Raw genomic sequence first — 15,999 nt, forward strand, 5'->3', positions numbered from 1 at the left:
GGAGAGACAATAAATACATATCTGTGGAAAGTCTATAAGATGGAAATGAGGTGGCCTAACTTTCATCGTTTGCAATGAACAGAGATGAAGCCATTTATAAAAATACCTGCCATTACAGAAACCGCTGCATCTCAACTAAAATGGGAAGGCACAGAAGAGGCTGACAAAAACGAAATCCCGACACACTAATCCTTACCCTGTCACCAAAGTGGTTGCCCAAAGAGGAGCCTCTACAGCTGCATGATGAAAGGCACAAATCACGGACTACCCACCGAGGCAGCCCGGCTGGAGAAGGGAGCGCATGGCCTTTTCTTCAGAGGGCTGAATGGCTGGACTCTCGCGAATGAATAGATAACACCATTGCAGAACAGACAGTGGAGATGAAAGTGGAAGCCAACGAAAACAGAAGAAGGGAGGAAAACCATCAAAGGGGTGGAAAATAACAAAAGTCCGGGGGCTAATATGATCAGCACCCAAATGCTAAAACTGCAGCACGAGAGAGCTGTTTGAAGCTGCTAAAGGGATTTAATACAATCTGGAATGAACAGAATTTGCCATCAAATAGAACAGAAGGGCCACCAAGAGACCTTAAGGAAGGACAACCTAATGGAATGGGAGCCCTGCAAAGAGCTCACTTGGCAACGTCCTTTTGAACATCTCAATCACTCTAAAGCGCTGTTTAAAACATACACTACACACACACACACACACACACACACACACACACACACACACACACACACACAGAGTTCAGAGTCTGTGGGGAATTCTGATAGGAGCTGCTCATCAAAAGTCTTAAATAATGCAAGGCAATGGCAAGCCATCCGATCTTCCACTCTGAGGACCCCAAGCAAAGAACAGACACAGGTTTTATCAAAGCAGCCTCTAATCTTTCTAGCACATTTGCAATGTCCATCTCACCAGGAGTGACCTTCTGAGTGAACTTAGGGAGAGATGTGCTCTTTGGTTTTGTCTGGGATGCAGTTTAATTCAGCAGGAAATGGGCCGTAGCTGGGAACCACAGAAGAAAGAAAATCGTGATAAGGAGGTGAAAAATGTGGGACTGAATGACAATAAATGAGATGAAATAAATGACTGGTAGTATTTTATGAGAACAGCAGAATAAAAAATTTATGATGGGTTATCACTTTTAAGTCTCATTTCCCATTACTTCTAAGTAGGTAATGATAGAAACAGCACAATTGAACAATAGCACCCAGATCAGAAAGAGAGAGAGTGAAAGAGAAAATTAAAGGATCAGACACACTCTTTAGAACTGTATCCAATCCAGGGCAATCATATGGATCAAAACTTTCAATTTCACTCAAGTACAATGAGGATGGATTTCACTGTGGAGATAAAATATATAGACTTCTAAAAATTATTCTGTTTCCATGCAGATAATTGTCCATAACACCTTTGGATAGAGAGTGTTTTGGTTCATCTAAGGTATATCATCAGATGAGCAAAGGTGATGCATGTATTTGTAGTAAAGCTAAGAATCATGTCATCTGAAGTTTACTGTCCTTCCTGCACTGACCGCTAACCTAATTCCGGACAACAGGGAGGAACTATTACCCAGTAGGGACAAGTCAAAGGGAGTTGCACAGGGAGGGAATTGCCCTTTCCCTTCCCACCTGATTATTTTCACTCTTCCAGGCTGGGTATCATTATGCAGGCAGCGGGGAATGGAGAGTTCTTCACTCTTGAATGGGGTCAATCTCAGGTCTCCAAACATCTCCTAAGAGTCTCCAGGAGAGGAGTGGCTGCAGCCTTGTTCCAAACCCTTCTGTCTTTCACCCTTGACTGTGCATTCTGTACCCCACCAGGGGCCCAGCTCTGAGTCAGCACGAGGGCAGGGTGCAGATGGAAGGGAAAAGGGACTCAGTTCACCATGGCGTTCACCCTCCTCACAGTCCTCGGTGTTGGTGTACTACTGGATTCCTATCGACAGGAAATTTTGTTGTTGTTGTTCCAGTCTACATTTCACTTTCTTTGTCCTGGTAGAAAACAAAATCACCATCTGTTTCCATCTCAGATAATCTTAAGTTTGGCAAAAACAAAGAAGGATGGAATCTTCTCTGTCTGAAGGGTCTCGGGTACTCCGAGCACCTACTAGGTGCTCAATAAAGGCCAGCCGATAGGCAGGACTCCCCTCCTCTGACAGCTGCCCAGAGACGCAAACTGCTTTGGAGCTGATGAAGAGACCCGCCTTTCTGGCAGAGACATCCTCACTCTTTCATCACGGTACTCAAAGATATTACTGATGTTGGTCCTCTGGTTTCGCTGCTTTTTTCCTCTGACTGGACTAACTGAGTCTACTCTGCTCACTAGCTGCCACTTCAGAATCCTGTCATGCAGCGGAAGGCCAAAGGACATTTTCCCCTAAGTCCTTTTAACTTCCTGGCATTCCGTTTTTCAACCCCACATTAAAGGTGCTGATGTTTCATCCTAGTCCTACCAGCCAATGGGTGGCCTCAAGTTAGACTAGGCAGGGCTTCGGTCGGCTCTTTCCCTGTTGGGCACAGGGAGAAGGAACCCAGAAAAATGTTTCCTCAAGCTCACTTTGTAATTTTCCTTTGGATGCTATCACTGAAGTTATGAGATCATTTATTAAGAAACAGACACATTCGAAACTAACATACAACAGATGTCAATCTAGGGCCACTGTTGGCTAGCAAGACCTATTTCTTGCAAGTTCTCAGAAATATTTTTTTTTCTTTTTGCTTGCCTTTTTTTTTTATCCCCCTCAGCTCTTGCCCAATGCCCAGTCATCTTATAATCCTCTAAAGCTGGTATACCAATTCTGTTTCTTTTCCAAGACAGGATCTGCCAACTTGAAAAACAAAAATGAACCTCCCCTAATTTTGGCATGTTTTTCCAAGCCTCAACTAAACTCCGGGGCAGAAACTGGTGGATGTGCGCCCAGTTGAAGCCTGAGGTTAGAACCATGATTTTACCTGCTTTAGTGAACAATTGCCTGGTCCACTTTTGAATTCTCAGCCTTGGCAGGCTGCAGGCCCAGGCATTAGCAAACCCAGCGGACTGGTATTCTCTGCCGTTTGGCAGGGCGAGTCATCTGTTCGGAGAAGCTAAGGTCTGAGATGCCTCTACTCCCATGAGGATCTCTCTCTCTGTCTCTCTGATTTACCCTGTTCCCGGTGGTAAAGTATTTCTGCAAACATGAAATTAGTTTATATTTTAAGGGCTTTGGAATGACTAATTTCGACTAAGTTAAACAGGGCAAAGTAGTGACTCCCAAGCGACTCGATCTGTGATTCTTGGGAAGAGTTTAATGGACATATTTTAGTTTCGTTCAGGGTGACCTCACCGATCACTGTGCAAAATGCCCTTTGTTTATTCTTTTTTACCTAAAACAAAGTAACTGCAATTGCCTAGGCATTTCTGAGGGAAGAACATTCTAATTGCATTTTACTGTAAGGCCACTATTCAGGAATTATATTTTTTAAAATTCTATTTTAAAATTAAAAGTGTTGGTGAAGGTGATTATAGCTTTCCAAAGTCAGTAAAACAAATGTGTTGCATAAGTCACTTCAATTCAATTAAGAGAAACAGGTCAGATGCTAAAATATTAGTAAAATCAATTATGAGTAATAGGTCTCCTGTTAACATGTATAGTTACAACCAACCTCCCTCAATTTTGGAATAAATTTACGCTTGTTTCATATTCTCCATGTGCCTGAAACATATGTGTGTCACTGACCATAAAACCTTCTCCAATTCTTTGTTATGTTTGCTCTGGTATGCCTTGGAAATGACACACTTTCTCTTATTTAAGTGAAGGTTTCTCAAAGGGGAGGGAAAGTCAGATGGCACATTGAAAAGAGCTATGGGGACAGTCAGCTCCAGCCTTGAATCTTGTCCTGTCATTTGTCAGGCAGGCAGGGCCTCCTCCTTCTGGGCCTTGGTACCCACCTCTATAAACGAGGGTAACACTACCTTCCCCATGTGGTTGCTGTGTGATTTAGATACAACAGCTCACTGAAATATGCCCACCAGGGTGTCAGGTACATGGCGTTCAATAAATGTCTCTTCTGATCTCCTTCTGGAAGTCCTAGAAACCCTTCATATGTAGGAAAGGATAATAATCATAACCCTTCAAATTTGATGTCTGGTTTTTGTGTTAGAATGAAGGTGACCAAAGTCACCTGGAAAGCACGTGTGAAGAGAAGATTTTCTCCTTTTATCTTTACTGTTTAATGAAGGGCCACCCACAAAGTCTCCTGTAGGGGACTCTGGGGAAGGCAGCACTATGGGACAATATATTTGTGGCTGCAGCCCCGGGCAGCCTTTCCTTCAGACAAACAGGTAATGCCTCCTAAGGGGAAACTATGTGAAAAAAGAAAAAGAACAACACTGAATCTGTATTCTAATTACAAAAACACAAAAGTGGTGTATGTCTATGGTGAAAGATGAAAAATGAAAACTGGAAATATTTTTGGTGGCTTAGTGAGATAAATGGGTACCTTTTTTTCTCTTCTATAATAACCTTTATCACTCTTATAATGGGGTTTGGACATTGAAATGGAAAACAGGAAATTCTATGATTGGAGAGGCATCCATTGAGGTTGACAGCCTAGATAGTCAAAAGGTAAGTACCTCAAGAATGGAACTTAAATACAATTTGGCTTAATGGAATGTTTTCCTCTTAGTAGCACAAAGGGAATGCAGAGGTTGACTGAGCTGAGGAAAAGGAAGACAATTTTGAAGGGTGGCTACCCGCTGAAGACAATTTTGGTGGGGCAGACGAGGTTGCAGAGAGGAGATGGAGCTGGTGGAGGCAGTGAAGTAAATGGAAATGAGAAAGCTGTAGAGGCAAGGCCAGTAATGCAGGGAGGATCATTAAGGAACTGGTCGATTCTTTTGGTGAAAGCACGTGTTTATTTTTTTAAGAAAAGAGGCATCCATAAAGTGCACTGACAACCTTGAGAAAGCACCAAGGAAAGTATTCAAGAGCTGAGAATGTAGCTCGCTGACACTATGGCATATAAACACACTGGTCCTGCCTTTGGGAGGTGGCAGGGGTGGGACGTGGGGGTGCAGTGTGACTTCGTAGGAAAGGACAAGGGCCTCAGCGCTTGACAGAGCCCACCTCTGCCACTCAGTAGCTTGTGGCTTGGGCAAGCTGCTTAACATCTGAAACTCAGTGTCCTCAATTAATATTCACAGCTAATTTAATAGTCATAGTCATCATAAGGCTCAAATGAGATTACACACACACACAGACACAGACACAGACAGACACAGACACACACACACACACACACATCAAATTCCTGGAACACACTAAGCTCTCAAATAATGCACCTATTCTTGTGGAAAGGGAGCAGGAAAGGTAAGAACTTATTGTACTAAGACAGTAAGAAAATTAAAGTTAAGGTTGTGGCTCCTTCCAGGCTTGCAGGCACAAGAACAGCCTTCTCAGGGCACCATGGGCTCAGCAGTTGCCGGGGGAAATAGCACTATGGTGCAGACCCCACTCTGCTTTCTAGAACGGGGTGGCGGATTAGCTGCAGTTATCCACAGCCATGAATCCTAATGCTTTCTCAGGTTTCTCCATTTTAGGGCTGGAGCACTTGGCTGAGCTGATGGCTCTGATTCCTGGGTTTCGAATCCTGTAATACCCCATGCTTGGGGTCAGGGGATACAGATAAAGGTGCACAGGGTGGCTTCTGTTCTCCACTGAGCCCTGAGACAGACTGTTTCTAAGTCCTGACCGTTTGCCTATCTCATCTGAGAAGCTGCTAATAGAAAAGAATAACACCCAGCCAGTATCTCTAACCCACACCTTGGAACATGTGTAAAATGAGAAAGGGAGGGAAGATTCTCCCCAAGCTCTCATGAGATGGGTCGCTGAAGACTTACCGGGAGCAGGCAGGTAACTCTACCTGGGCTCCCGCAGCAGCTGGTGGGGAGAAGGCTGATCATGGGATTTGAGTTTACCCAGCAGAACCCTCAACAGGCAATGCCTGGGAGGCAGGGGAAGAATGTGAGCTCATGACTGCCAGGGTCTGGGGACACTGCTCTCTCCTAATTTGGCTCCTAAGAAACTGTTTATGTTTTCTGTTTGCCAAAAAAACCTTTGTGCATCGCTGAAACCTGTTTGTCCTGAACTCCTAACGATAAACACATGGCAACCAGTTTGCCAGATGACAAGTCCTTTTGTTAATGAGCAAGGGATGACTGATGAGGCCCTGATGCTATGAAAACCCTTAGCTGCCTGGAGTCCTGGGGACTGAGGTTGAGAGGGCTTCTTCACGTGGGCAACCCATAAGCATTATTGTTATGAATATGTCTCATTTGGGGAAGTTGCATTTACTTCATCCAAAAAGTGTCACTGCTCCAGGGGAAGCAAATGCATCTCTGTACAACTCATACAACTCTAGGATGAGTGTTAGAAAGTACATAAAATTCTGTGAATATATACACACTCCCACACATGGAACACTTTACATTCTGTTTAATGACTGCACGCACACATACATACACACACAGTATTTGTGGTTTGGGTCTCAGCAAGAGCGAGGTAAATTTGAGAGCATGTGAATTGATAGTGTTAAACAGTTAAAGGAAAGTGTTGATCAAACCCCACAAGGGTGTGTGTTTCTGCAGGGTGGTGTGATGATGACGTGTCCATAGCACGTATGACACTAATGCCAGCCAGGCACTGCTCTCTTCTCTCTCTCACCTGTTGTCTATTAAAGTCTGTCTCCCACACTTGCCAGGCACCCTCCCAGTTGCATGAGGGCCATGGCTGGTTGGCGAGGATTGAGAAATTTTGACTTCTTGCTGTTTTTCTGGTGTCTGTTGTTTACTAAAAGCTAGAAAATAGCCCTTATAGTCCTTTGAAAGGTTCAGAAAGAAATCAAGTCTGGAACAACACCACAGGAGTGTTTAGAGGAAGTCTCAAGGAATTCCAGTGGTCATAGGGTTTAAGAGACTCTGATCGTAAAACCAAAAGAAGACTCCAAATATGTCAGAACTACATTCCAAGGAAAGAGCTTGGGACAGGAAGCTTGTCAGGTAAAAATAAACTCATTTCCCCCGAATAATCTTGCACTGTGCACAAATAGGAATGACCAGACCTCCACTCCATGTCTGGGGCAAGGCCAGGTTCAGCCCAAATAGCTCACAGGATTACTGAGTCAGTGGCAAGCCTGTAAGAAACCCCCTGTTCTCCGCCCAGTGTCACACATACCTCTGCAGCAGTTCTCTGAGAAAATAAATTGAAGAAGATTTGATGGAAATGCTCTTACTGAGATGGACAAGCTTCATATAAAAAGACAGTGCTCACTGGGAAGGACTTCTACAATCTAGAAATGCTTGAAAAAAAAAAGCTCCCCCCTCAAAAAAAATACAACCATCAACAGCCCCATGATTTTTCCTTCCTATCTTAGCATAATTAATCAAAGGCAGGGGTTATGTATATTCTTTGCTGGTGAGCTCATTAGGACAGGGGCTGTCTCTGGCTCAGTGTTACAGTCTCAAGAGCCCACCACAGGGTTTGGCACACAATAGGAGCCATTCTTGTTGCTCACATTTGTTGAATCAATCAATCATGCAGGGTGGGGAACCCAGTTGGGCCTCAGGAAGTGCCTGTCCACTAATTGAAGCAAAAAATACCTGATGCCAGTGAAATTTGGGGCCTCTATTTTTACGTCAGAAATACAGGAGCAAAAGGTGAACTTGTAGTGTCTTGAAGGGCAGCAAGACCTGAGAGAGCGACTAAGCGAGAAGTAGACCAGTGACAGCAAGAGGCCCCTTCAGTGACTATCCTGTCCACAGGCTCCTTCAGAGGCACTTTTGGTGGAGCTGTCATGGGCCAACTGCAAAGTGGATGATGAACTGTGTTAATCAGGAAGAAAGAATAAAGCAAAAATATATATATCCTCCCCAAGAAAGACCTATAACTGTGAGCTTCTTCACAGCCAAGTCTTCGTGAAGTCTTCAAACCTGGTGCTGGGCAGATTCACCCCACGGATGGCAGAAGGCTTGGCTTCCTCTGGTCCTTGATAACAGTCCTAAGCCCAAGTGGGGGCAGGCTGTTTCACAGGTAGGGGCCCACTGTGTTAGGGACTGGGGCGGTCCTCTGCACACGGGGTGAGATGGGGAAGCACTGGGAATGAGACATGCTTGAGAAGGGTGCTGCGTTCTTGAGAGTGATAATAGACTCTGGTTCTTAAAATTATTAAATCACAAATGACTGGGGTTTGTATCTGTGGGCAAGTTTTAATGATCAGATAGGGGCAGGGTTATTACAGGCCACAGATAAGGCATGAAACATTCTTCTATTACCACATATTTTTCTTTTCTTGGACACTAACACTTAGTTTGGCTGTTTTTCCCCACTTTCTGAAGGCGAGGCAGAGGTAACTGGGGGCTCTAAGAATCTGCTGGTGACACCATGCCCAGAGACAGCCATGGAGCAAATGCTTGTGTATGGACTCGAGCCACTCTTAACTTTGAGACCAAGAGGGGACCTCTGCTGCTTTCCTCCCCTTCTTCCCACACATCCCCCCTGACCCCCACCAAACATGCTGCCACAGGACCCTTATGCACTCACACGTGCGTGCATGGATGACACACATCTTGAAGCCCATCCTATTGTGTGCTCCAGGCACCTGGCACGCAGAAGTGCCCAATAAATATGTCAAATGGAAAATGACTGGATTAAAGTATTAGGAAGCAGGGTGCCTATTTCATTCTGTATTTGCCCCTACCCAGCTTCAACCCCCTATGCAATTATGCAGACACAACTTTTTTCCATGTATTTAATCTCCGTAAGGGGTCAGGACACATAGGTAATATGTTCTTTGTACTTTGGTGAAAGAAATAAAAATAATTTACTTTCTTATTTCAGGAGAGCTGACAGTCATCTTTCCTGTGAGTTTTTCTTTTCAAAGATGATCCCTTCCTTCCCCCTCCCCCCACAATAACTCTCCAAACGTCACCACCCCAAATTTATATGTTATGCGAATGGACAGTTTCTTTGGAATTTTTCCTGTCTTGTCATTTCCCCAAATCTTGCTAGTCTGCTGGATTTGAAGCTCATGCAATTTTTTTTTTCATCTGGCCCAACATCTCCTGCTGACACACGCCCAGAGGGCTCAGCTCCAAAAGGGAGTGTCTTTGAAAACATAAACTAGGTGTTCCTTGTTCAAATGAAAACTTGACAGGTAATTCTCACAGGGAATACTGGAATGTTTCTCTCAACAGCTGTACAAAGGTTAAAACTTGTTCCTGGCAAGAGAGTTTACACTGATGTATCCTACATGGATTGGCCCTTCTGTGGTTCACTAAACTCTAATTGCAATCATGTTGGACATAAGCTGCTTACCGTAATGGTTCATAATGAAAAGTGCACTCTCCAGAATTCAATACACAGTAATGGCTTCTTTGATTTAAAGCATGGTTATGGTAATAAAACCACTACAAAAATGGACACAACTTCTTCAGTAGATCATCTTTCGTTGGAGACAAAAGGCAAGTTCTGATTCCTCTAATTATTGAGGATTGAATTTTGTTTTATGCACTGTCAGCAGCCATTGCAGCTTCATTTGATTAATTTTGGTATAAAATTATCTTGGGGCTACAAATATGGGCACCCATATTCACAGAGGATGTGCCATGGTGATTCCTTTCGGGTGCATTCATAATCAGCAGGGTTAGGGAGTATTTGTTTTGCTTTGTTTGGTAGAAAAAAATGAAATTTTATTGCATAAGAATATCATAATATATCTCACTTATTTGTGGAGTATAAAAACAAAGCAAAACAGAAGGAACAAAATAGCAGTAGACTCACAGACACTGAGAAGGGACTGGTGGTTACCCAGGGGAAGAGGTTGGGGTTGGGGGGTAGGGGAAACGGGATAAAGGGACACAATAATTCACAATCACTATAAAAGTTGGTCACGGGGATGGTAGTACAGCATGGAGAATACAGTTAATGATTCTGCAACTTCTTACTATATTGATGGATAGTGACCGCACTAGAAGAGGGGTGAGGATTTAATAATATGAGTAACTGTTGAACCACTGTGCTGTATAATTGAAACCAACATAAGATTGTATATCAATGATACCTTAATAAAAAAAAAGAATATCATAACATAGAAGGAAACTGAGAAACTCACTCATAGTCCTGCAACCTTAAATACATTAACTGCTGTTCTTCTTTCTCAGTCTCATAGCACTGACATCTGTCTATATGGGAGCCGGAGCTCTGCTCGCCCCCACGCATCTCTGCAGCATTACTTCATCATAATGAATCACCATGGACTGTGGCACAAGCATCGGCCATTCTGACCACTTCACTGTGGCCCAGGAGCTGGCAGAAGAAGTAAACTATTCAAGATTTTAGGGCTCTGTGATTTTTAAGGTATAGACATTGCTTGAGGCACTTTCTGCAGAAGGTACATAGCATCTTTGCCTGCATTTTCAAGCCCCCAGGCACAGTGTCCACACAGGGCTGATTCCCATGGTTTCATTTATCCAAGGCTGACTGGATTTACAAAAAGTTCCATCCACCTTCTCTGAGGCCTTCTCCAGCCACTCCTGCCCATAAGACTCCCCACCTCCTTTCAACTCCTGCAGGGTCAGCCTCTCTCACCGCCTCCCTTTATTGCTAAGTGTAGATGTTTCAGAGGGGGGAATCTCCCTTAGACAGACTTCTCTGGAGTCCCCAGGACATCTGGTTCCCCGGGAAGTATTAATGCATATCTGTCGATTGATCCAAGTAACACTGTTGATGGAATAATTGTCAAATGGAAAAAGTAGGGAAATGAAAATAATGTAGAAAATGGGAAAGAAAAAGACGTCATGATATTAATTCAAACAAGGGAAGGGACCCAGTCTCACCCTTTTATACTACTTAACCTCTTGTTCTGTCAGTTTCCTCAACCAAAAATTGCAATAATAATAGTACCTACTTCATAGGTTGTCATGAGGATTTAATGAGTTTATATTTGTAAAGTGTAGAGAACAGTGCCAGGCACACAGTGAGGGCCACATAGGCATCTGTTAAATGAAAATAACAATTCAGTAACAACACAGTGCCAAAATCTACCATCGTGTGCCTGCCACAGGGCAGCTGCTCAGAACGGAGGAACTCAACCACCCTCTCTGTTTTGTGACACCGAAACCAGCACGGGCCTGGGATGGAGCAGCTCCCAGGGCCAATGGGCTGGTTGGTGGCAGTGCCTTCCAAGACGGGAAGCTCTTGGGAACACAGCAAGCTTCCCAAGTGCCGCGCTGCGGTTCAAGGGCTCTGGAAGGTACCAGGCTCCGCCACCAATTCGCTTCAGCTGGAGCGCGCCCCGGGGCTGGGACGTGCGGCTTCTTGGTCGGCCTGAGAAGCAGCGGCTGCCAGGCACCCTGGCGCTGGCCGGCGGTGGCTGCGGCGCTCAGGGGGACAGCGCGGAGCCCCGCCCCAGCCTCGCCGCCGCCGGGAGGGGCCGGCACGGAAAGTTACTGCGTGCTAACGTGGCAGGAACAGGCGAGGGCCGGCGCTGCCAGGAGCTGAACTCGCGGGCTGCGTTCTTAGGCTCACAGGCTCTGCTCTGCTGAGAGTCTAGTCTATACACGTCCCCTGCACATAACTGTATTCTTTCAGCAGTTACTATATTTTGGGACAGAGGGAGAAGAAAACGGTTTGAGGGAGTGGCAGTAAGGCAAGAGCCAAGATCCCACGTATCATTTTTTTGCTTGCCCTAAGACGTTCTTAAAGATGATTGTATAATTTCACCCACTGGACTGCGTAGCGCAGAACCTTCATCTAATAGATTAAAAAAACAACCACCTAACTCTTTATGAAGTTCAACTCACCAGAGGCTTCCATTTGTCTATTTGCTCACTTTTTAAGCAAACATTTCCTAAACACCAAATACCTGTCACTTATCCACGTGGGCCCCGGAACCCTGAGAAGTTCACAGTGCAGTGTGGAGACACACAGTAAATTGCTGCTATACGGTATGAAGGCCTATCAGCGCGGCCTGCACAGAGGGCTGCCGGGCAGAGAGATGATTTCTGCGTGGTTGGGAGAGCAGCTGGCACAGGCTTGTAGGGGAGTCTTGTTAGAGCTGGGCTTTGAAGAATGTCTCCAGCGAGAAGATCACCAGGTGAACAAGTGGCCTAATTAGGCTGTGATGTACATTTATCATCTTCGTCCCACACCTGCTTTTTCAAGTGAGGTTTTAAAGAAAACAAAAACAGACTGTGGGGTGGAGAATAGTGTTGCATCAACATTACATCCCTTGATTGTGTGTTGTGGCCATGGACAAGCAAGACACATTCTTAGGAAATCTACTCAGAAAAGGAGTAAAGACGAATGTCTTTTCTTTTTCTACACACACACACACACACACACAAGAATGATAATGCAAATAGGTCAAAATGTTAATAATTGGCGAATGTGGATAAAGGACTTACGGGAGTTACCTGTGCTATTCTTGCAGATTTCTCTAAGTTTGAAATTAGACCAACCCAAAAAGTTAACCAAAAATTTTAAAGTACAAAAAAAAAACTAAATTAGTTTTTAAATTACCAAAATGACAATGCCTTTTATCACCGTCATTCTGAAAAGCATCAGCGATAGATCACAATTCAGACTTGGCTGCCCACCAGGGCCCTGGAAACTCTAAATAGAGGGCAGCAGCTTCTGTGATTCTCTCCTCACTTGCCCACCCCATTCTTTTTTTTCCTGAAACCTTGAAATTTGTAGGGTGAGAGGGTCAGGATCAGTGGAACCTGTACCAAGTGTGGTCTGTAAAGGCCCAGAAAGGGGAGGAGCTAAAGATGCTGCTTGTGCCTCTTCAGGGAGGACCCGTCCCCACAGACCCAGAGGAACTGGTGCCATTAGGAGTGGGCAGTCAGCTTGGGGAGGGTTTGGGATTTATCAGGCAATTCTGTTGTATTTGCTTATATGATATATTTAAATATGATATGATATATTATATGATATATTTAAATATGATATTAAAATATGATATATTTAAAAAAGCAGAAGGCAAAATTTAGTAATGATAATAGCAACAGCTAATATTTACTAGGTACATACTATATTCTAGACACTAGCTAACTTCTTGACGTGGATATCTCATTGATGCCCCATAATAGCTCCATGACATGGGGCCTATTAATATTCCCATTTTACAGATGGGTGAGCTAAGGTCTGGCTAGTCAATGGTAGATTTGGATACAGGCACAAGTAGCCTGGCTTCAGTGCCTGGGCTCTTGCCCACAATATTATACAGCTGTAGGTTCCAGTAAATCCTTCATGTGCATGTGGACAAAGAATATCAAAGGACATGGAAGCAGGATGAAAATAATAGAATTATTTGGGGTGGTGGGATTGCAGTGATGTTTTTTCATTTCGATGTTCAGTGTTATTTGTGTAATAAGTAAAAAAAAAAAATCAACCCTACTGATTGATAATTCCTGACCCAGTAGAGGCAGTTTAAAACATGTGTGCTTAACAGCATCTTTGCCACTAAATAAATGACAGCTTCTTTGTGCCTTGGTTTCTGTATCTGACATATGAGATAATGGTTGCTAAAATTTCCCCACCAAGATGCTTGCTCTGTGGTGTGTGGTATGCGTAGGATGTTCAGGGCGTGGAGACTAGGGGGTGGGAAAGGGTGGGGAGGATTAGGGTGGGGTGAAGCCAAAAAAACTCTTTATAAGGGCACTTACTCACTGGTAGAATCAGATATTATGCACGAGGCTAGGCTGGGCTTTCTACTCACAAGATATTGTCTAACATGCGGAGGAAACATCAGATGTGAACTGGATGCCCCCTCCCCTTGCCTGCCTTCTTTCTCTTCCTCTCTTCTTTTCCTGGGCCAGTGGAAGTGCTGAACTGTCACATTCACACATTTTCTCAGGCGGAAAAAGATGAGTGGAGCCTCAGACTGCAGAGAATGGCAGTGGTTTGCAGCCCTATGCACACCTCTCTTTGCATCTAGGGACTCAACCCCCTACATCATTTAACTCTTCTACCAAATGCATAGAAAATAGACTTTTCTATTTGTTGTTTATATACACAGACAATTATTCCTGAAAATGTAACACAAAAGGTAAAACATTTGGAGTAACTGAACAAGAAGCGTGCTACTGTGGCTAAAAACGACTCTGGTTTGTTTGTATTCTCTTCCTGGTCACCTTTGATAGAAAGCGGAGCTTTCATTTTTGTGCATCATACTTCTAGGTTCAGAGATGTTTCTGAGCAAGCCAATGGAATGATGATTTAATGTTGTCAAGTACTTTGATAGTTCAGACAAAGAAGCTCTGTAAATACCAAGAATTACTGGGCATTACCAGCCCCTGTTTTGGTCCCCTCAGTGTTATCAGGGCTTTGGAAATATTAACGAAGAAATGGGTCCTGGCATGCTGGCAGGAGCAATTGCTCTGGAAAGATTAAGAGACCCTCTACGCTAGGGAATGCAGGACTCAGTAGAAACCCTTGCCAAAAATTACTTTCCTTTTTTCGCAAGTGAGAACCACTAAAGATGAAAACACACTGCAGTATGAAAAAGAAAGAATTAAAGATTTTTAAGATCAAACTACAGGGTGGAAAAAGCAAGATATTGTGTGCATGCACCTATCTGCATAGGAGATGAGGGGAGAGACAGACATGCAGAGAGACAGACTGGGCTTCAGAAAAAAAAACTTGCAAAGGCTTTTGCCTGTATGCTTGTATTTGCTGCAAAACCAAAGCATTTTTTTTTTAAATAAAAAACTTAGGCATTCTGTTAAGGGTGTACAGTAACAGGCACTCCCATACATTATATTGGTGGACACATAAACTGGTAAAATCTCTATGAGAACCACTTTGCAGTTTCCAATGACATTACAAATGCACTTTTCTATTATACTAACAATTCCACACCTAGGAATTTATCCTGTACCTCTATTTGCATGTATATATACAAAATAGTATATATTCAAGGATATTCAGTGAAGCACTGTATTAGTAAAGTCTGAAAACAACTTAAAAATTGATTAGTAGGGGACTAAATAACTGCTGGTGTATCCATAAAATGGAATATCGCATTGTTGTTAAACAGAATAAGGTGGCTCTTTACCCAGTGCTGTAGAATTGGCTCTAAAGATATAGTGTTAATTGAAGAAAAATCCATATGCAGAATAGTATGCATGTGCACATTATACATATATATAAATATATATTTGCATATGTGCATTTGGATTTAGGATGCTCATATGTTCACAGAATGGATTATTTCTGGAAGGCTGCATAAGAAACTGGTAACTGGTTAAAGGATAGAGCTTACCTCTATATACTTTTGAATACTGTATCATGTACCCATGTGACCTATTCAAAAAAATTAAGTAACGCTAATGTGTGTGAAACCACTGATTAAATGACAATGTAAAAAGATGAACTTTGTGCCATTTTCTAGAGATGGGGCTGGATGGGAGAATCTTCAGAACTCTCTCATATTCCTCAAAACACCTGGCTTTCTGACTTCCCTAGTGGCTCTCAGCTCACTTCAGGGTGGGTCAGCCTGGGGCCTGTTTGAGCTAACTCTCCCCAAACCAGGATATCTCTTACCTGTACTAGACCTATCAAGCATAGATCTTAGTATGCAGGGACCTTCCCTGTAGGACTGACAGGAGAAATGATTCCTAGGCATTAGGGCCCCACTGGGCTATGCCACACATCTGCTGCAATGCTGAGCAGCAATAATTTTGGAATTGTTTGTTTTTTTTTTTGGCTGCAAAGAACAAGGCTCACCAAGCTAGGGTACACTTATTGCAGAACAATAAAACAACCTTAAAAACAACAATTCTGAAGCACATAGGTGCCCGACATTGTGCTAAGAACCTTGTGCAGATACTGTCACTTCAACGTCAACACAAACCAGTCATTGTTACTGCCCCCATTTGCCAGGATGTTTAAGCTTGGAGAGGTTACAGGTGGCATAGAGCGGCTGGGCCCTTGGGATGCGATCTGGGAAACCT

The 15,999-nt window shown here is 43.6% G+C and overlaps 1 protein-coding gene and 1 long non-coding RNA gene across 7 annotated transcripts in view; one reads left to right on the forward strand and one right to left on the reverse strand.

The window, feature by feature from the left end:
- The window catches only part of RORA (RAR related orphan receptor A), a 674,793-nt gene that overhangs the window by 101,762 nt on the left and 557,032 nt on the right, over positions 1–15,999 (reverse strand). The window lies entirely within an intron of this gene.
- The window catches only part of LOC108396762 (uncharacterized), a 72,568-nt gene that overhangs the window by 11,463 nt on the left and 45,106 nt on the right, over positions 1–15,999 (forward strand). For 5 of the 6 annotated variants that reach the window (XR_012120721.1, XR_012120722.1, XR_001853018.3 and 2 more), the window contains exon 2: positions 1–15,999. This exon is cut by the window's right edge. This is a non-coding gene — a long non-coding RNA (uncharacterized lncRNA). The other variant, XR_012120723.1, reaches the window with a different exon arrangement.

The sequence above is a fragment of the Manis javanica genome, chromosome 8, assembly GCF_040802235.1.
Source record: "Manis javanica isolate MJ-LG chromosome 8, MJ_LKY, whole genome shotgun sequence".
Taxonomy (NCBI): domain Eukaryota; kingdom Metazoa; phylum Chordata; class Mammalia; order Pholidota; family Manidae; genus Manis; species Manis javanica.